At 39.6% G+C, this 21690-nt stretch overlaps 1 long non-coding RNA gene across 1 annotated transcript in view; it reads right to left on the bottom strand.

The window, feature by feature from the left end:
• Positions 1–315: 315 nt before the first annotated feature.
• Positions 316–21690, bottom strand: part of LOC136051833 (uncharacterized) — a 39935-nt gene continuing 18560 nt past the window's right edge. Inside the window, exon 4 of the long non-coding RNA XR_010622501.1 lies at positions 316–926. This is a non-coding gene — a long non-coding RNA (uncharacterized LOC136051833). The remainder of the gene's footprint in view (positions 927–21690) is intronic.

The raw sequence follows: 21690 nt of genomic DNA, 5'->3' as shown, positions 1-21690 counted from the left end.
TTCTAATAATGTTAACACATGCAAACAACAACAATAATCTATATATATATATATATTTAAAATGCACGATGGCTAAACTGAAAACTATATTTGTATGTCTTTAGATGCTGATATGCTTTCCTATGAGCATAATTCAGACCACATGATTTTGCAATATGTAGATGTAATATGAACAACACCAAGACTTGATGTAGTACCTAACAATATATTCTTGAAACCCAGAAGAGACAAGAACAAGATCAGCCTCAGAAGTCCTGCAGAAATAAGAGCTTTAATGTAAAGAAATGCAAACAAAACTTAAGATGACAGCAGCGACACATTTTCCATTTTCTCCTGACTTCTTCCTGAGGTTGATGTGATTTAGCACTGAAATGAAATCCAGTGACAAACAGTAAAAATCCCTCTTTGATGCATCTTCACAAAGCAGCTTCCTTTCATTGCATCTTTTGCAAATAGATAGGCTGACAACTGAGAAAAAGTCAGGCTAACTCTTTCTTTACTTTACACATTATCTTCGTTTTCACTAGCCTGGTAAATTAGAGGGGCAGGGCAACAGGCAGCGATACCCAGAGGCAGAAGCAAGTGGACATGGGCCCCTCTGGTCCCTCTTTGTGACCTATGGAGGGGTAGCTCAAGGTGCAGGTCCCATCTGAGTGACCAGCCTGCCCTACTGAAGGTTTCCTAGATTCACTCCTCTGGTCCATGCATCTCACTTGGCAAACTAACATCCTTGAAGCAAAAACCATCACCAGTTGGGTTACATCCTTCTTACCACCACAGCCTTCAACAAAAAGGAGGTTTCTGGCATCTTCCCCTCCATCCTATGTCTTTTGTAACTGGGAAGTTTCCGGGCACAACACGCTCCTGCTTGTCTGTGCTTGAAGAACATCAACGTGGAATGGAGATTTGGAGCCCACCAATTAATCCTGTGATTTACAAGAAGAAGATTTCATACTGTCTTACTAGACTTTTTTTTTTTTTTAATTTCCTTGTCATACATTAGCATAACATTAAAAATATGCTTTATGCTCTGCAGATGGTATTTATACACTGTGCTGGGCTCTGGACAGTGACTTATGTGCATCACACACCCTGCTGCCACGTGCTCCTTGGCTGCATGTGGAAGATAACCTGGTTATCACTAATATTGTGGTGTAGCTTGGTCTTGCCAGTAAAGTTAAAAGCCATTTATAATCATGAGGAAAATTACGATACTGTGTACTTCTGACTGTAATACAGCAAATTTTTCACTTTCATTTTCTTCTCCAGAATATCTGAAGAACGTTTTGGATATTAAATTAGCTATTGTGATTGATCTTAATGCATCAGTCATATATTTCTCTCCCTCTTTCAAATCACACTTACTGATGAAATAGAAATGTACGGAACAAGGAACAAAACTATGTTCTTAATATGAAAAGAAATGTGTTCTCAATTTTGAAGTTGCAACGAACTGATATTTTTTATTTATTAATACAGTTAATATTTCTGGTTATTTTCAGGTTAATCATGGGCAAGGAGCTCCCAATGACACTGCTGTATTTGTAAAGATTATTTAATCCTTATTTATTTAGCAAGTCACTGAGTGCACTTCCTGAGGTCCCCAGAATGTGCAATCAGCCTTGAAGTAGTGGTGGCCCAGTCCTGCAAGGTACTCATCAACTTCATCTTTCATTGCAATAGAAATGTTTTGCATCCCTTAGGAATAAACACATGAAAGAGCCTGCTCTAAATTAGCTGAGAAAAAGCTTCATGTGAAATTTTGCATTTGTTTCTAATGAGGAAAGTTATTTCCAACTGACTAGTACAGCTATGCCAACAGAACAGTGGCACTCACACACAGTGTCTGAAGCACAGGTACGTCCTGCTGACGAGCTACTTGAACAAACTCCTAAAAGAAACCACCTTTCAGCTGGAATGAGGAAAGGAAACCAGAAAAATGAAGAAATACTGCCCAAGTGCCTAATATTGCCTTTGGAATATTATGTTTTGCAATGTGTTTTTTCCCTTATAAACTGATTAGCATTCTACTATGGACGTTATTATGACAGAATCACAGAATTACAGAATTGTTGGTTGGGAGGGTCCTCTGGGATCCACCTAGCCCACTGCTTCCAGAATTTCTTTCCATTTCTGAGAAATTTCCCATACAGAGAAAGACTGGCCTGTACACTGCCCAGTTTTGTTTTTAAGGTTTTTAAGCATTTCTTGGTAACACTTCCAGAAGTGTTCTGAGTGTTTACAGAATCACTATAAAGTACTTCATTCCAAGTATGCTACTCTCAAACAACAAATGTAACCTCACGTTGGTAATGTAACCTCAACATTCATTGAAAGATTTATCAGTGAGGCAGAGAACTGTTAATCATAATCCTGAAGTCATTTACTAAAAAAGAGATCTGTGCATGTGGCGATTAAGGCACGGACTCCAATAGCAACCGAAGACCCTTTATTTAGTTACAGTGCAGCTTATATTGCCCAGCAAGCGCGGCTCAGAATTTTTCACTCCCCAAACCTTACCCCTTTGTGGTTCCCCCACACATGATTAACAACTTGCACAATCAGCAGCACACAAGATCAGCATGCACTTCTTGTTGTTAAGGCGCTGTTTCCACATTCCTTGATCTCTCTACTTTCCCACTGCTCCCATGGTTTTCTGCTGACCAAGGCCAAGAGATCTCCACCTCTGCCTACTGATACTCTCACAACAGACTCCACATGTGCAACCTACTCTAGGGAACTTGCTCTGTCAGGGGGCTTGGGCTAGGTGGATCCCAGAGGACCCTCCCAACCAACAATTCTGTAATTCTGTGATTCTGTCATAATAACGTCCATAGTAGAATGCTAATCAGTTTATAAGGGAAAAAACACATTGCAAAACATAATATTCCAAAGGCAATATTAGGCACTTGGGCAGTATTTCTTCATTTTTCTGGTTTCCTTTCCTCATTCCAGCTGAAAGGTGGTTTCTTTTAGAAGTTTGTTCAAGTAGCTCGTCAGCAGGACGTACCTGTGCTTCAGACACTGTGTGTGAGTGCCAGCACCTCCTCTGTCCTATACAAAGTAAAAGTTCAACAACTGAACTTGCTGAAAACTATTGACAATTGACACAGAATCTTTCTCAGCTTCCAAAGTCTAACTACTGCCTGTTTCATCCCCTTGCAGCAGCACTTGGTACTGATGCTACAGTGAATTATTGCATTGGATCAGGTAAGCCAAATTTTGTCAAAAGGTTTTCCAGGTTCAATGGGACTGAACTTAATTAGAGCAAGAGAAGAGGGCTGTATTCATCCTTTCTACAAACAAGACTTTTGAAATTCTTTTGATCATTTGCATTGTTCAAAGCACATTTTTCAAACAAAAACTAATTTCTGTGCTTCATAGATTAATTAATTAATTTATTTATTTAATCTAAATCTCCCTAAAGTTTGGCATTTTGGACAGTTTGCTTTCCAGCAGTCATGTTCTGAAACTCTAATAGCAGGCTTTGGTACAGACCTTACATATGGTAAGTACAGTGCCTTAGTTCATTTTGTGTTATAAACAAACTTTTTTTTTTTTAAGAGATGCATTGAAATTGTCTACCTTAAGAAAGTTATCTAAAAAGAAACTTAAACTTTTTAATCTCTTTATCTTCTCTAAGCTTGTTTAGTTCCAACATCCAAACCATATATTTTGTTCCTCCTGTTCCTTTCTTAAAATTTCATTAACATTCATCTCAAATGAAAAATATCTTCTCACCCTAGGAACAAAAATTATGAGGTCACTGATGCCCTGTTTGCTTGCCACTGATTCTCGTTTATTTCAACTCAGTAATCAGAGAATGTTGTTGAATATGAGAGGATAAATTAAATACGAAGTCTGACTCGTACAAATTAGTTGGTTGTATCAGACCCACTGCCTACTTTGCTGCCCTGTGGTTCACACAAGGTGAAGGATATAACCTAGTTGTGAAGAACAAAAAAAAAACACTGATTGATTCTCCCCACCTGTGCAATGTGGTCTAGAGAGCCTGCTTAGACCGGGGGGTTGGACTCGGTGATCTCTAGAGGTCTCTTCCAACCCCTACAATCCTGTGATTCTGTGACTCCTGCTGCACCCATTTGTACAGCCTGCACATCTGCCATCTGCCAGGAGTAAAATGTGGGTTGAGCCACACCATTTCACAAGAAGAGTATGAAAAAATACACTGCAATCTAACCACTGTAACCACTGCAGTTATCCATCTCTGCAGCAGCACCGGAGAAGTGGTCAACAGGTCCTAAACTTACCTGGAGGAAATGCAAGTATATTCCACACTGAGGTAGAGTATTCACTACTCCCAACAGCCAGTACATGAGCAAACTGCAGAGTAAGCTATAATAGTATCAGTGCCTGATATCCATTCACACTCTGCATGCCTGTGGTTACATGCATCGACTTGCAGCATGAGTCACATAATGATGGGTTACATCTGTGATACCGTATCATAAGCATGGCACAACAGGAATGGGAAGGGTAAAAATACAGATACACGTCCAGATGAGTTATATGAAAGCTATGATGATACATGCATCCACCAGAACAGAGGAGTGGGTTTTTGTGACAGGAGGAGCATTCATACCACTCTAAGAATGAAAATGAAGTTTTCCTTCTAACAGTGGAATAATCTTTTCCAGCAAGAGCAGTGAATTCAAAGCTAGGGCATCACTCACCAAAGACGCACCAAAAGTCCTGAGTTAAGATTAAGGGCCTCTACCAGCACTGGAGAAGTCTGACCACATTTCCCCCAGCCCTTGCTTTTAGACCTGCTTTGGTGTCCTCCTCAATCGCGTCACAACATCATAATTCACACAAAAAAAATTATTTTGTGCCTGTGGAGGTACTTTATGGCCAAGATGTATCAGAGGAGAGAGCCAGGAAGGCTCTTCAGGAGCAACTAAAACTTGAGAGCATGGAGAGCAGCTTTCTCCACACCGTGCAGGTCTGGGTCAAGCTCAGCTTTGCTTCTTGTGAGAGAAGTGAAGGTAGGAAGAACCAGATTGGTAGAAAAAGCAGGTAAACCAAGAAGTTGAAGAGTTAAATAGTCTTAAAATTCGTTCTCCCACTGAGGCGGCAGCTTACATGTGGCCAAGCTGTACCCTCAGCAGTACAGCTGTGCCCTCTCTGCCTCTGCCCTCTCAAGCTCGCAGGTCCCACCCCAGCCTTGCACAGCACATGAACCAGGAGCCTTGCTCTGCAAGGTGATTTAACTGTTGATAAGTAGATGCTGTAAGTAAGGTGCAATGTTCCCATTTTGGAAGAAAACAAAAACAAGCCATCCAACTAGGTAGGTTGTTTACGAGACAGGTCTTTGTATCTTCTTTTGTGTTGTTATCTCCATAAATTTGCCTTTTATGCTGTCTGCTGACAGCACTTGATGCATTTTTCCTCCTGTGCTTATTTTTAGTTGCCATAGGAACTTTCTTATTTCCTGTCAGCTGATGTTTAATACAATTAATTGTATAAAAGGGTGTTGAGTCTGGTACTCTTAGGAAGGCAGGACGCACATTTCAGCTTACTCAATCTCCTTTTTCATTTATTTCTATCAATATTTAATTCAAAAAGCCAGATACTGTAATAACAGCTGTTAGCACATCAGTGGAATCCCAAGTAGATCCTCCCCAGCCATTCTTTCTTGTTTGGTCTAAGTCTCCCTCCCATTACCAGAAACACACCCATTTGAAATAGTATCTTCTGTCTGTTTAGTTTGTAGTTTCATTTTTCCTCAGTCCCCACACATCCCATCCTTTTATGTTTTGTTTTGGGTTTTTTTGCAAAAGAAAAATTAAAATCTGTTAAAATGAATGGGAATGAAAAGAAAAATCTCCCCCATGTAAAGAAATCCTGTCATCTGGAAAAATATTGGGATCTGAGGAGGTTTTCTACTTGGGCAAGTCCAATTTTTCCTCTCTTAAATATAACAAGTTATTTTTCAATATATATATATATTTCTATTCAATATGCTTTGTGACCAAAAAGCAACAAGAATAGACCAGGACTAACTGAGAACTACAATAACTTAATCCAGCAACTCCTTTATCCACATCAACTTTAAAATCTCTGGTCTTTCCCATGAACTGACCGTATGTTTAGGGAAAGGTCTTGATCAGTACACACATTTGAATCTGATTTAGCATTGTATGGAATGCCTTTGTATGTTCAATGCATTCCTTCTCTGGAAAAAAGATGAGAAAAGTAGCAGCATTTCAATTCCTATTCCTTTTTCCATTTCACATCTATTTTTTCAAAAGATGGAGAAGAACAGGTAGCTTAGAATAAAGAAATCAGCATATAAACTATCATTTATGATTTGAGAACGTGATTTGATCAGTGTGACTTAAATCATGCAATCCAAGGTTTTATCCAGAATATCTTAAAGACAGCTTTGACAACTTTAGGGGCCTTTGGATTAGTCCCACTGAATTGAATAACGGGAGCATTAACAAGTATGCTGGAGTGCAGTGAGGACACTATTCAACTTGGGAATGCTCCCAAAGCATATGGTGTGTGCTGTTGCTGAGACAAGCGCTGCTAAGTGTCTTAGAGGCTGCAACTCAACAGGCCCCCGAAACGGAGGCAAATGATTTTCAACCTGAACCATGAGGACCCTCCACAGAGGGCTGCTCCTCCAGAAATCCTTCTCAACCACTCCCTCGGTGCCCCGATTTTCCTCCACGAGGAGGATGCATCCCAGGCCAAGGTGCTCTGCCAAGGGTGATGCCATTTCTGTTCAGGCCCTTCTAGTTTAAGGTAGGATATTTATGCAACGGCGCTATATGCCTTTATTATTTTAGTGATTGTAAAGTATACTGACCATCTGTCTTTTCATCCAAACAGGAGGAACTGAATGTTTCAGGAACTGGATATTTACTCTTTTGAACAGTTTAAGAAATAGTTTTTAAAAAGTAATTTGTTTGGAAAGGAAAATGGACATTGCCATCCCCTTTTCATACAGCTGATGGGATCAGCATCTCAGGGGGGAGCAGGGGCGTTGCAGGACCAGGGTGGCCATGACCACGGGAGTGGAGCTGGGTGGCCCTGTAGGGAGCACTGCATGGTGGGATCTGGGGCTGGGGCTGTGCCCCACTGGGTCAGTGCAGGACAGCAGAACAAAGCCAGGCTCACTGAGCAAAACCAGCAGGAAAGAAGCAAGCAGCAGTAGCGCATGGCCAATACACTGTGTGAGGTCAAAGGCAGCAAAGACCAACATTGCTTCTCTGAACAAAATTGGAGTGTTACTTTTCCTCTTCTTTGGGTCACTGCAGTGGTGATGGGAAAGCAGCCATCTGCTGCCTGCCTTGCACTGAGTGTGAGCATGCTTGCTTTATCCACTGAATAAATGCTGGCCCAGCAGTGACTTCGTAAGATTCAACAAAGGATGAAACAAGTTATGAGAACCACCCCACTAAGACTGAGACTCTAATAACATCGCACAGACTTCTGAGGACACTGTTGTACTTACCAGAGCATGAGAATCAACATCATCCTCTCTAAGTTAAACAAATGAAAGAAAGTTATTTAGAGTCCATCTGGTTTTGTTCAAGAAATAGCCAATAACTGTTCTTCAGATAACCACGCAGGGCTCTCAATTGCTCCTAGCTGCCAGAAAACAGGATTGTTCCTAGCCTACTACTGTCACTTTCCATGTCATCTGAGATAGAAGTGAGGCATACCCACTTTTTATACCTCTTTCATTAAGACGGTATGATTGCTTTGTTTGTACAACACAGATATTAGTACAGCTCAGGGAATAAAATATTAATAGGTACTATCCAGCAGAGGGAGCACAATAACATAAAAACCCTTTAGCTGTAAGGTGGAGAACTTTTCCTATTAAAATCCACAATATTTAGCAATCCAATTTTACTGTTTCAACACACAAAGTGGAACGAGAATGTAAATTAAAAAGTAAATAAATAAATAAGAAGAGAGAGAGAATAGGAGGGAAGGATGTCAAACACAAGTAATAAAATGATTGCTTTCCTGGAATTTTCAGTGATAATAACGGAGATGTAACTTACAGCTGGAAAAACTAAGGTTTTATAAGAAAAAGATCACAGACAATCTTCAGAAGACCAGTAACGTTTGTTTGTTTTAAAATGCTGATTTTAATTTATAGAGAAGTGGCTGCTCCAGTTGAAAGATTCAAGAGCTGCTTTCAGTTTTACTGTGCACTTCCTCTTGTTTTTAATGAAGTCATCAATCAGAAATAACTGATGTACTCATTCATTCGGTTTATGTGTAATTTTTAGAGTCCAATACAACAGAAATATTATTAGATATGTTCTCTGCTCTGTGACTGTTATACTTTCTAATCCAATCATGTTAAAATAATTGTGAATTAAAAAAAGAAACTAGAACCGAGCATCAATTTTATAAGAAATAGTCATATTGTGGAGAAAGAATTATAAAGTTTAAATAGGACTTACATGCACTACAGTAATTAAAGGAACGACGTAATAGTGTAAAAGTGCATCTTAAATGCAAACATTTCTCAGGGTGCATTTCATTAATATATTTATGCCACAAGATTTTTTAATTAGGACATCTAAATTCTAAGCTCTGCCACTGACTGTTATTTGACCTTTGGCAATTCACAGTCATTCTAAGAGAGTTTCTGTTATCTTTGTAATGAAAATCATATTGATTTCACAGCTGGGTAGAGTGTAACAGCAGCTTTGCCTGCTGGTAGAAAGTACCATTGAAATAAAAACATAATTTTAAAAGGAAAGAGAGAAGAAAGAACTGGATGTTCTGATCACAAATGCTAACTACAGACAACATGAGGTAGTCTATATTTGCTTTAACTTTTACATGCTTTCTAAACAAAACGCCACACATGATGAAGACTGATTAGGATTGTGCTGTTAAGCAAACTGACTTTTTTTTTGTCCACAAACTGAAAGTAACATTAACAGTGAAACAAAATATCTGAACTGTTGAATATTGTCTATGCCAACAACCAGCAGGCTCTTAACTTTGTTATACCACATCCAAAAGAAATGAGGCTTATGCAAACACATCATCAACTCACTCAGCTATTACCCTGCTTTCCCTGGTAATTTCTCAACCTGTCGGACAATTTCAACCAAATTTAGAACAGAGGAGATAGTACAGGGATGACATGGAGATAGTAAGACTTCTGACCATCAGATTCAGATGAGAGTGGATGAATGTTGGATGAAATGGATGAAAATGGACATTTGCTACCTTTGCTATAGCCCGATCTGACTGATTGTTCCCAAGATAACTACAAAAGTAGACTGAAAGCAAGACATTGCTAGAGGTTTATCACCCCTGTTAAAGACACAGCTTCTTTGGCCCAATAGGACAAGTTGTCCCACACAAAGTAAAGGTGTCATCTTGGGAAAGGTGATTATTTATTGAACATATCAAATGATTTCTCAAGCATACCAAAACTCAAGCCATTTAGCTTTTATACTGTACACTTCACAGCTCTTCTAGAATATTTTATTCCATTAGTCAAACATAAATTAATTTATGTTTACATAGTTCTACATTAGTCATGTCTGAAGGTCACAACAAACTTTCAAATGTGCTATAACATCTTTATAGAATGCTGATGACTTTACTAAAATTATTAAAGTTGTAGTCAAAACTGCATACATTCAAAAACAAATTTTAGAAGTTTCTTATTGTTTATCACTGAAGCATTCTCCTGATCCTTTATAGATGACAAACTCAATAAAATAATGTTTGCAAGGTTACGAATGCAAATACCTTTTGCTGGGCCAAGACAATCCCTCATTATCTCGTGAGAGCCAACAAAATGCCCAGCTCAGGTAGTTCCCAACAGCCCTGTACACTTTCACTCACATAATGCTGGTGCCAGCAGCCGATGTGTGGTTAACAGGTACAAATAGCGACCAGAAGAACAAATTAACCCCAGGCACACACTGCTGCACGTGTGGGGAATTACCTGTGATTCAGCTTTTCACTCATTTCAGAAGCAGCTGGACAATCAGCACCTAACACCTGCCCTCTCAGATGAATCCTTTCCCAGGCATGCAGATAACCTGATGTATGAGAAGATGCCTCATGTGAAATACCTGTGAGAACCCTGTGTAAGACTGAGCCTAAGTATGTCACAAGCTAGCTGCAAGGATCGGGGGTTCACCAGTTCCACTGTCCATCAGCAGTCTATTTTAGGCTAACGCAAAGTCCCTCCAATGTATAGGAGCCATATGGAAAAGAAAACCCATAGGAAAGAAGCTTTGAAATCCAGAGACTTTACATTACTGATCAAGTCCCAGGTATTATGAGGTCAGCAGGCTTTGTGGCAAGAGGCCTAACAGACTGGAATCCAGACCACCTGTGCCATGCTTTTTTTTCTGTAAAGATTGCATTTCAGGCAGACGAGAGAATTTAACAGCCTTCTTCTGTCCTGCATGGCTGGAGTTGGCACTGCAGTACCCCATCTTTGGTGAACATAATGACCAAAGTGGTTAATTAAGGTGCTGCACAGCACACATGCCTTGGGCTCTACTGGAGTGCAGGGTAATGGCTGAGGCACAGCTGGGACAAAACACAGTGAAACCCAACCCAGAGCTTTGGGCAAACCCCATGCTGGCCTTAGAGGTCTGTCCTTTCAGTGTGCACACTTTCAGGAACTGCTGCTATGCAAACACATCTGTGCTAATGCACATTAGATATACATGTTTAGTTTTAAATTTTAGTCATTTATACATTCTCTAAGTTATTAGCCTCAGACTCAAGACTTGATTAAAATTTAAAGCCTTCAGCTGTGGAGAATTAAGCCATTTAATCCAATTTTCTTTAAAACTTGCCTTTACTTTTGCCTGTCTCGTTAAGGTTCATGCAAATATCAAGATACCATGTAGTACATGTTGGGCTCTTCCCAAATGCCTGCACTGTGCCAGGCCCGTGTGCAGGGCAGGGAAGCTGCAGCCCCCCATGCACACACTGTGCTGTCACAACGGCTCTGCTGGTTCTGCCTCTGAGAGCAGGGTGGGTGAGGCACTTCTGCTAAGCTTGTCACGAGGAAAGGTGGTGCAATTTCCTCTGAGATTTACAGCTGTCCTCCCGTAGCCAGCACTACAGCTCCGCTAGGAGGCTCTGCCAGCACAACCACTCTGGCACCACACAGCCCGTGAGCCAGGGTGACGGCACCTGGCCCTAATCCCAAAATCCCAGGTCGTGGGTCCTGCCTTTCCCAGGGCTTGGCAGCAGCTCCACCAGGTGTCATGGGGCTCTCCTCTCCTGCCCTGGCACTAGCAGTGTGATGTGGGCAGGGCGCTCTTTTCCAGAAGCAATAGAGATGGTATGTCCCAGCAGCACGAAGGAGTGGCACACCAGAAGCCAACCATCAGGCCAACTTTCTGAAGTCTAGCTGGCTCCGTTTCAACAGGTCATCTCAAAATCTTTACTACTTAGGAATGCATTTTAAGGTGATGTCAAGGTAAGTGCTAATTTTTTTGAAGTTTTGGTTACCTGCTAGGTTATGCTATCGCTACAAAATTCCAGAGAAACATACATTTCTTCTATGGTAAATGCGGTTATCATAAAGCCCTTCTCTCAAATGTTTTGTAGTTTTGTTTTTTTTTCTTCTTTCTTCCTTTCTTTTTTCCTGATTGCAAAAAGTCATATGAATCTGCTTTGTAAAGGAAAATTGTGCAAGAAAAATTACACTAAAATTCTTAGAAACAGATGAAGAGAAAGAATTTTTTACCCATAGACCATCAAGGATGCAACAAACTGAAACTCGCTGATCTAGGTTAATGGCCATCATGAACCATCGGTTGCTATGAAACTGTTTAAAATCCATTGTGCCTATTCAATATAAGGAAATGTACCTATAAAGCCACTTCAAATATGTGCCTGAACTCCATTAGACAACATGAATGCCCAGAAGAGAGGTGCTGGTTTTAAAAAATACTACAGAAATCTGTCAGATTCTTGCTTCTTACAACTACTTAATTTTGAACTTCTCAATAAAAAAGTTGACTGCTTATTAAACTCATCATTTTCATGTGTTCTTCATATAAACATGTGTTTTTAAGAGTTAGATCCGTGATTAATTTAACTGCATCACCAAGTCATAAATGGTGCAAATTCCCAGTACACAGGGCCACAGTTCACCCTTTTTTATGGACATCCAGGAACTCTTCCATTCTTAAACTCTCAGTATTTAAACGTGTTCCAGGAAATCTGTAGGTCACAGGTAGAAAAATATCAGTGGCAAGGTGCTATTGAGCTTGCTGTAAGCAATTGGTTTCACTCAATAGAAGCAACACGATTTTGAGAAGCCAGAGCATCTCAATGATAAATTTAACGAACACCGCTCTGTATTACAGGGGCCAGATTCCTTCCAATAGTTGATGAGCCTTATTTACAGTTAACTTCAGACAACTATACTATGCTGAAGAGTATGGGACATGTATACCTGCAGAAGCATAGGTTTCCAAGTCCAACATTTACGTGTGTGGTATTTTCAAGCAGAGTTCCCTGTTTACTTTGCCTTCAGCTCCTGCTGGACCATACTTCCCACCAAGAAGGACATGTAAGGTAAGATACCTGTTCTGTAATTGCCTCCCTTCCTGATCTGGGGCAGCATTTAAACCAAAGTCTCCCACCTCTCCTTCCAGTATTGGCTGTTGATGGTGCCCTTTTCACAGACCAAACCAGCCTGAGGCCTAAACAGCTAAAAGGGAATAGAGGTCCCTGTAGCTGGCAGAGGTGGACACTGCCATGCTGAAACCAATTTGTTCTGTTCCTGGTTTTGCCCAAAGAAGACGTTCTACAGCAGAACAGACAGTACTGTTTAAACTCTAAGATTCAAGAAATACAATGGTTGCTACAAAAGTAATGCCTCCTATTTTATTGTGTTGGTACATGACATCAGAGACAGGAATCAGTGGTATGGCAAGTAGAGGTCTCTGACAAACCCTCTGAGAACTCACTAAGAATTGCAGCCACTGCCATCAAACCAGCATGATGGATCAGTTTCACAAAAACAAGATCAAATATCCCACTACTTCTATGAGTTTGGTTTTCTCTTTTTCACGTTTTAATAAAAGATAATAAATATTAAAATTAGTTCTGTTACTCATACACATTAACTATACAATGAATATTGTGAGGGCTCTGAAAGCAACGCCTCCTATCCTATTACATTGGTTCATGATGTCAGAGGCAGGTGTTGGTGGTACGAGAGTAGAGGTTGAGCCTTCACACCAATATTCTGCTACATTTTGTTGCTGTATGGCAGATTGCAGCAGAGGTGCAGTCTGACACAATGGCGACTGACAAGGAAGTGTGTATGAAGCAAAGGTATGTCACTGATATTCAGAAAAGATTGTACCCACTGGCATCTATCAAGGCTTGCTTATGTTTATGGAGGTCATACAGCGGATGTGAGCACAGTGAGGCAGTGGGAGGTGCGTTTCATCAGCAGTGACAGCGACATGAAAGACAAGCCACGTTCCAGATGGCCATGCACAGCGGTCACACCACAAAATGAAGAGCATCTCAATCAGCTCACATATAGATCAGCAGATTATGACCAGGGAGCTGTGTGTGAAGCTGAATATCAACTTCAGTTCTTTGGAAACAATGGTGGCAGTGCTGGAATATCACAAAGTTGGTGCCAGGTGGGTCCCATGAACGCTCATGCAGGAACAGAAAGAACATTGCTTGCAAGCTTGTCAGGATCTGTTGACTAATATGAGGCTGAGCATGACAGCTTCTTGGATTGCATTATTACTGGTGATGAGATGTGGTGTTACTGCTATGAGCTGGAGTCAAAATGGCTGTCCACGGAGTAACAATATGTGAATTTGACATAGAAGAAAAAGCTCAAGATGTAGCCCTCAGCTGGTAAAATGATATGCACTGTATTTGGAATAGGAAAAGCATGATCTTTCTGGATTTCCTGGAACCCAGATAAACTATCAGCTCTGACTGCTACACTACAAAGCCAACTAAGCTGAAGGCCCAAACTTCCAGAGTCAGGCCAGAGAAAAATACAGCCCTTTTCTTGCAACACTGTAATGCCAGGCCCCACATCACTTTGAAGACTGTCAGGTACACTGCCAATTTTGTCTGGACTGTTGTAGCACACCCACTGTATAGTCCAGATTTGGTGCATTATGACTTTTATCTTTCCAGGCCAAAGGGTGATAGAGTGCATGGGCCGTATTTTCCTAGCACTGACACCTTCATCGCAGCTCAGAAACAGTGGGTCACCTCCACTGGTGCCAATTTTGACATGCACAACTTGAAGGCTTTTGTACACTGCTGGTGAAAATGCATAGCTAATGGTGGTGACTGTATTGAAAAATAAAGAGGGTTTCATAGATCCTATCAAATAGTGTTATTGTGCTCTTTGTATCTATTGTGGTTTCTATTGAAATAAATACAAGGCATTACTTTTGGAGCAACCTACATACTTAGAACAATCAAGTCAAATTTCTGTGATATCCTGCAGTGAAAGTGTTATGCCCCGGTCACATGACAGAAATGCAAACAAATTGCATTCAAGTTATAATGCAAGCTGCAAAAAAATTAAGGTTGCAGAACTAAACAAATGGATTCAAAGTTCTGCATCAGGAGTACCTGCTTGAGAACAGTTTTTTACAAGTCTGGAGTCAACCTCTGCAGCCCAACCATTTGATTCTGGATGATTCAGATGCGAGGACTGTAACAGGAATATCTCTGAAATGTCTAGATTTTATCTCTCTCTCTCTCTCTTTTTATTTTTTAATGGATTTCACACAGTACATATACTTTTTGAGAACTAAAGTGCTACTTCTAATACTTCCAGTTAAGTGAAATATTTGAAACAGAAGAAATGATAATATAAAATCTAAAACTATATTTAGTATTCTGAATACAATTAGGGCAATTTTATTCAATTGATTTCTGAAGTTCCCACATGAGTGATCTACAGTGATATCATTCAGTACAACAGTAACAGGTGCTGAAAAAGTAATTTTAAACAAATGAATTTTATCACATTATATGTTTTTCCTCTATTATAGCCAACTTTCCAAGTGCTTCTGCACAATTATCTAAATGAAGGTATATCAAAAAGTACTTCATTCCAAGATGTATTTCCATTTTTCATTACAATATCACAGAACTAATAGCATTGTTTACTCTCTTTTCCACAGAAGGATTTTATCAGTGCTTGAAGACAATAAGAGCATAAGAAGAATTCAGGAAGCCTACCTTTTAAACTGAGGTTTTACTACTAGAATATACAGTAGAGCTAGGAAGAACCTTGTAAGACACCTAATCCATCCTTTTTCCTTCAGGAAGCAGTTATTCAAGTACTCTGATCTTACAGATCTCCAATGGAGACAGAAACCCCAAAAGCTTGCCAAGCAATCTATTCCCTATCCTCACCATTAAAGTTTTCTGAAATTTCTAAAATAAATCTTTCTGGCTGTAATTTAAGCCTATTACTTCCTGTTCTATCAAACACAGGCAAGAGAAATAGATTGTTCTCTTCCTCCTTGTAGCAACCTTTTATGTTACAATGTCTTCGCTCTTTCTTTTTTCTCTGTCAAACTAAACTAGCATAATTTATTCTTTTTTTTTTTTCTTTCAGGTTATAATTTCAGCACTTCTGATCTTTCTTGTCAGTGCCCTCTTGACTGTCTCCAGCTGATTCACTTCTTTGTTACTGCAGTATCTAAAACTGGGCATGGTGTTCTAATTCACTATGAAATTAAGATTTGCTTATCCCAGATTTCATCTGATTATTTAAATAATGAAGCTGATCATCTCCCAGGAGAAGGATACCAAAGCTGTTATTCTAGTACATACTAATTGTCCTGCTGGAAACAAAAGTTGTGAGTTAGATTAATTAAAGCACAGTTCAGTGAATATCAATCTAAAGAAATTTGATTTCCTGTGGAATTGTATCCTAAGACTTAGTGATTTAACATAATAGAAAGCACTCACTCTGAATCAGGTTTCCCTTGGTCATAGTGTTTATACGGACTTTCCGGTGTCCAGTAAGAGAGAAAACCATACAAAGCCTTCCCCTCCATGGGGAAAGAGCATATACACAAGAGCTGCCTAAGAGCACAAACACATTAAAACAAGAGCAGGGAAGCTTCCTTTGTAAGAGCCTTTGGGTGTCAGCTGGAGTAGACAGGTAAGGAAGAAGAGGAGGAGACAGAGGTTGGGCCAAGTAGGGCTGGTGCTGTTTTAACTGCAGGTTTAGCATTGTGCTGTGATTTTATGGCTCTTTCTGTTGTGACTGAGAAAACAGCTCCCAGCATAAGCCCACCTTAACAGCTGTTCTACACAATCTCTAGAAACTTGGTATCTGTGAGAGCTTTACTTGTGGTGCATGGTTGAAACTTGTCAAATGCTATTTTGGGGGAGTGGGACACACACAGATGTATGAACAGCACAATTTCACAAGCTTTTACTTCTTTAAGACAACAGGCTAAATAGTTTCCTTACTTCTTGTGAGCTATGTAAGCTACACCTTTTTATATACTACCTTGCTTTATTGATTTTAGATCTCCCATTTAATTAAAGCATATTAAAGCTTTAAATGAGAAGTGAAGGCGAAAACACGTCCATGCTCTTTCTTCTTTTCTATACACCTTTATTTAAATGCTCTACCCTTTTCCCACAAGAAAAGATGCTTTTGAGAGCTGGATCCTGACATTCAACACGTTGTCATTTATTTAGTTCTTAGAGTGACTCAATAACAAAATTCCATCATTCTTAGGTGGAGTCACTCAAGAACTACTTAGCATATTCATGACACAAGGCCACTCTGTTCACTAATTCCTAGAGGACTACTGCTTGTGTCACCAGTGACGATACCAATTTCACTGCAAAGAGTTATGTTGTAACTCTAAGATTTCAGTCATAAATAAATAAGAGAGTACTGGCATTCGTATTTGCATAAAATTGGAAAACTTTTCTATCAGTCAACATTTTATACAATTACGATGAGTAGACACATTCCTCTGGTATTCAGGCTAAACTGAATACTGAAGATCTCAGGAACAATACAGCAAAAGTTCAGCAGTTCCCAAGCCTTAAGAATCTGCCACAGTTTATTGAGGAAATGTCTTCTTTGCTTATAGTTACTCTGACAGCTTTGATACAAAGGGTGTTGACATTACCTACTTCAAGCATCTGTCTCCATTATTATGTATCACCTCTTCAAGGGACTCCACATTTTTTCAAAGTGATCATACAGAAACATCAGAGAAACATTCCTACCAACAGCTATCCAACACTGAGGACCTAACACGGCCTCCCCTTCCTTCTCTCCTTCTGAATTAGATAGTAAAAATACAGTACATAATGCAATCAGTGAAGCATAGAGGAAAGGAGACATAAAATACCACAAATAGATTCTCTATGGAGCAAACGGTGACTGATCTGACAAGTTAGCTGCTAACTGAAGACCTGAAACAAGGCTGCTAGGGCAGGAGGTTGGAGCAGGTGGAAGGACATGGGTTAAGGAGAAAAGAGGAAGTCAGCTTGGTTTGGCTAGAGAAGAACAGAGACTAAGACTGGGATGTTACTGGTGGAAACTGAAGTGATTGTAAAGAGGAATGGAGCCTTCAGCTCCTAGAACAAGGATTTACTACAGAAAGAGAGAAAGAGGGAAAGAAAGAGGAAGAAAACAAACAGAAAAACAGAGAAAGAAAGAGAGGAAGAGAGAGATTAGAGTCCATATGAATAACCTGAAAAAAAATAAAAATTGGATTGGCTAATTGGGGAGGATGTGAATAGGACACAGAGCCACATACAGCAATAAGAACAGACTGGAAAAAAATGGGAAGGATGGGACAGATTAACATACAGTTGGCAGAAAGGGTATAAATGGTGTCTCAGCCCCGAGACTTATCTGTTGTCAGCAAATGCATGTCTCACCAAAATTGAAGATAATATCCTGCTGTTATTACTTATTCCATTAGGTCCAGCTAGCAGGATTGTGGTGTAGCCACAGACAGCACAGCAAGGAAAAGCTAGTTTACTGTAAGAATTTCCCTCCTTTCAATAGCTCTTTTACAAATGTGTAGTCAAAGCCTCTGGAGTTAGAGATCTTTTTCAGTAATACCTGTGATAATTTCTGTTTGACATCTTGATTTGATAATGGATGTAATATTGGTAGTCACAATTAAAATTGATTACAGCTCTCCTGCTGGAATTTTACTTCAGTTTTTATACAGTGGCACTTGCAATGCCTTTTTTTTCCTCTATAATAGTTTTCCCCATAACATTGTTCACTTGGTATAAGCAAGCTGCTGTCTTTGTAAAATTAATTCCTTAAGGATCTAGACAAGCAGTCAGCAAAGAAGATGCATCTCGTCTCCCACAACATATTTTTCTAGAATTCAAATTTATTTCTGAAAATTGGACTAATTCCTAGTGTATACAAAACTGCGGACAAAGAATCCCTGCAGTTCTGCTTAAATCATGGGAACAAATTGGTTCACTGAAATCATCTTCAATATACTGTGTGTATATAACAGCTCAAGAAAACACAGGACAAATCATCAATATTTGTGTCCTACTGAATGATGTAGCGTAAGCAATATGGAATGTTTACTTATTACAAAACCCAAGTTAAGGGCACTGTACAACATTTTTCAAACTCTAATTAGCTAATGGCCAGGAAAGAGACTTGTTGCGGGTGCAAAACCAGATTACTGAATTCACACAGTATGAAAAAAAAAAATAATAATCCCTGCAAGTGTGAAAACTGTTTTAGCCTGTTATTCTGGGCACAATGCTGAGATACCACACATTTTTGTTATTTGGCATCAATTCTTGGATGTTCAAAGCCACTGCAGAGGCTCACCAGTTGAGAGAACTGTTGGCACTAGATTCCTTGCATCTCTGTAAACCTAAATTTTTGCCACAAGGCAAGGAATCCTAGCCTTATGATTTTGACACAGCTTTGAAATCTTATAGCTCACCCTTTAAGCATGAATGAGATTCCCACAACAGGATGTTCCCTCCCTGCCTCATCTGCGGGGGCGAACCATTCCTCAAGAACAACCACTCAGCTAGTGCTTTGGTAAAGGCAGCTGGAGCGTTTGGCACTAGCCAGGATATGCTCCCCCACACGCCCCAGTGGCACAGCAATTAGGAAACTCCCCTGGAATGCAGCCATTCCCCACCAGCTTGCTCAAGGAGCTTCCTGATCAGAGGTTTCTGTGAAATTCACTCCCACTCCTCCTCCCACACCGCTAAGGAAGCCTCAGCATCTCACGTGGGGTCATGTCTTCCTTCAGGGAGAGGGCATCCAAAATTATGCGCAGGGAACCGGACTGAGGGAAGAAATAAACTGGGATTTTGAAGATTTCAGTCTTGGAGTAAGTGGAGATGGCAGTGTTCCTGTCATGACCTGACACTTGAGACACATCAGGGGGAAATAGAAGTTCCCATCCAGTTGTCATGCTCTGGAGTTGATTAACAAAAAACTACAGAATAACAATTCCCTAAATTTCATGCTGTTGCTATTTTCTTCCTCTACTTATGCAAAGCAAACAATAGTCACTAGAGGATATCATCTCATACTGCCTCTGCATACTCATGGCACTTTGTCAATCGGAAAGTAAAGCCTTTAAGGATTACCCCATCTGTGATTAAAAGTGGTACTGGTGGTTGCTTATATGGACCTACAAACTACCAGTCAATACTCTGGGCCATTCATTCTTTCATCAGTTACCTCCAGGTGTCAGCAGCCCATTAGGGAAGATGCAGAATTGGGCATTAAACAACTAACCCAACTGAGATGAGGGACAAGCACATAAAATTGGTACAGTGTTTAGAGGAAATGATGGAGTATAAGCCGCAGGGCTTAGAAGTTCAGGGTTGCTTCACCCATTCCTAGTAACATTGATCCATCAGACTTTCCTCTCTCTCTTTTATCTAAAGCATATTTGCAGCATCAACTCAATTGTTAGACAATTCCATTTCTTCTTGAGGAGTATGGTGGTAGGAGGTCCAGAGCAGTAAGATGTCTCTCTTCTCATATGCCAGCAAACAAGTGCACATCCTAGACAGAATTTAGCATGCATTATATAAACATGCTGAATCCAAATTTCTATCTGATATATACGTGGTACACTTCTTACATTTGGAAACATTCTGGAAAGCTTTAAAAAGTACCCAAACCCTATGGAACCAAAATAGTGTAGCTGGATGTTAGTTACAGATACTCATATTAGAAGTGGAATGATTCAGACCTAAGTAACTGCAAGCATATCTAGTCTAATTGCTTCTTGGGTTTTTTTATTTTTTATTTTTTGGTTGTTTGCTTCTTTGTCTTAGAAACAGTGATTCAATATGATTTAAATGTTCTGGAGTTATTTAGAAAGTAAGCCTTCTAAAGTGTAAATATACTTTTTATTAAAGTCAGTTTTTCAGGAAAAACAAAATAAAACAAAACAAAACAAAACACCACCACCAAAATAATGTGTTGCATTTAAATGCTGAAAGCACCAGACACTTACTTATGGAGCATGAAGAGTTCATGTAGGCAGCTGGCAATGCTAAGCTGGTAATTTACAGCTATCTCCATGGGGCCCAGACTGTAGTGGTCACAATTGCAACTGCAACGCAAACTGTAATACCAACTTCTTTTTATTGCTTCAATTCACTCTGAAACAAATAAGCAAAAACAACTAGGGAATGTAATGGTAGGATCCATCTCATCCAGCTTGACATGCCTACATCAATGGAGTCTAGAGAGTGATTCATCTGACTAAAAGTAGATGTCTGCTTTAAAATTAGTTGACTCATTTTCTGGACAATATTGATGGTTTTGACTAGATCCTCATTGACTATGACTCCAGGCCTATCAGCTGCCTTTACTCACTCTGTAACAGGAGAGAAATTCAATGAGTTTGACTGAAGGCTAGGGATATTCCAGGACATGATCAAGTAAACTAGTAGCAAATATAGACTATCTTCTAGTTCTCGTTGTAGAGGAACTATTGACGAACCTACAGAGACATCACCATGGCAGAAATTATAGGGAGACAGAGTGCTCAAAACAGGCATTAAGTAAAAACAGACAAAAGAAAGAAAGTTAGAAAGGGAAGATTAGGATTCTTTCAACCTCCAGTAAGTATAGTGCTACATTTTTTTTTACAGGGATGCTTTTACACTTGGCATTTATGAATATTCAACATGAACCAACAAAGTATTTTTATGCAAAGTCCTGGCACACTTGGAAGATCATCTGTTTGAATGTTTTCAGATTGTATCATAGACTTTAAAATATAGCTTAAAAAAAACAAAACAAAACATGCAGATGTTGAAATTTCAAATATGTTTAAACAAAAATTATTTTTCTTAACTAACAGAAAAGAACCTCGTTAGTTACAGCTTCTTTTGTGCAAGCATATTCTTGCAATCAGCATATGAGTGACGGTTTTACTAGATGAGCTGAAACTGTTATGGTTTTTTGGATCATAGGCACTCTTCTAAAACAAAACTGAGCAGCAACTGACTTTTTCTTACCAAGCATGATATAATTTAATCCAATTGCTGAAAGATTATAAATATTTTCTTCTTTCCCCATTTGGCAAATCCCATTTTCCTCTTTCCAATATTTCTAATCAAATATAAGCTACTGTGTGGATTTGTTAAACATACTACCAAGGAAAGGAGAAGAGTTCACACTCTGTTTTA

Source organism: Cyrtonyx montezumae, unplaced genomic scaffold, assembly GCF_038088225.1.
Source record: "Cyrtonyx montezumae isolate F1298 unplaced genomic scaffold, pur_monq_1.0 scaffold_3, whole genome shotgun sequence".
In the NCBI taxonomy this organism is placed as follows: domain Eukaryota; kingdom Metazoa; phylum Chordata; class Aves; order Galliformes; family Odontophoridae; genus Cyrtonyx; species Cyrtonyx montezumae.
This window is presented reverse-complemented; position numbering and strand designations above follow the sequence as displayed.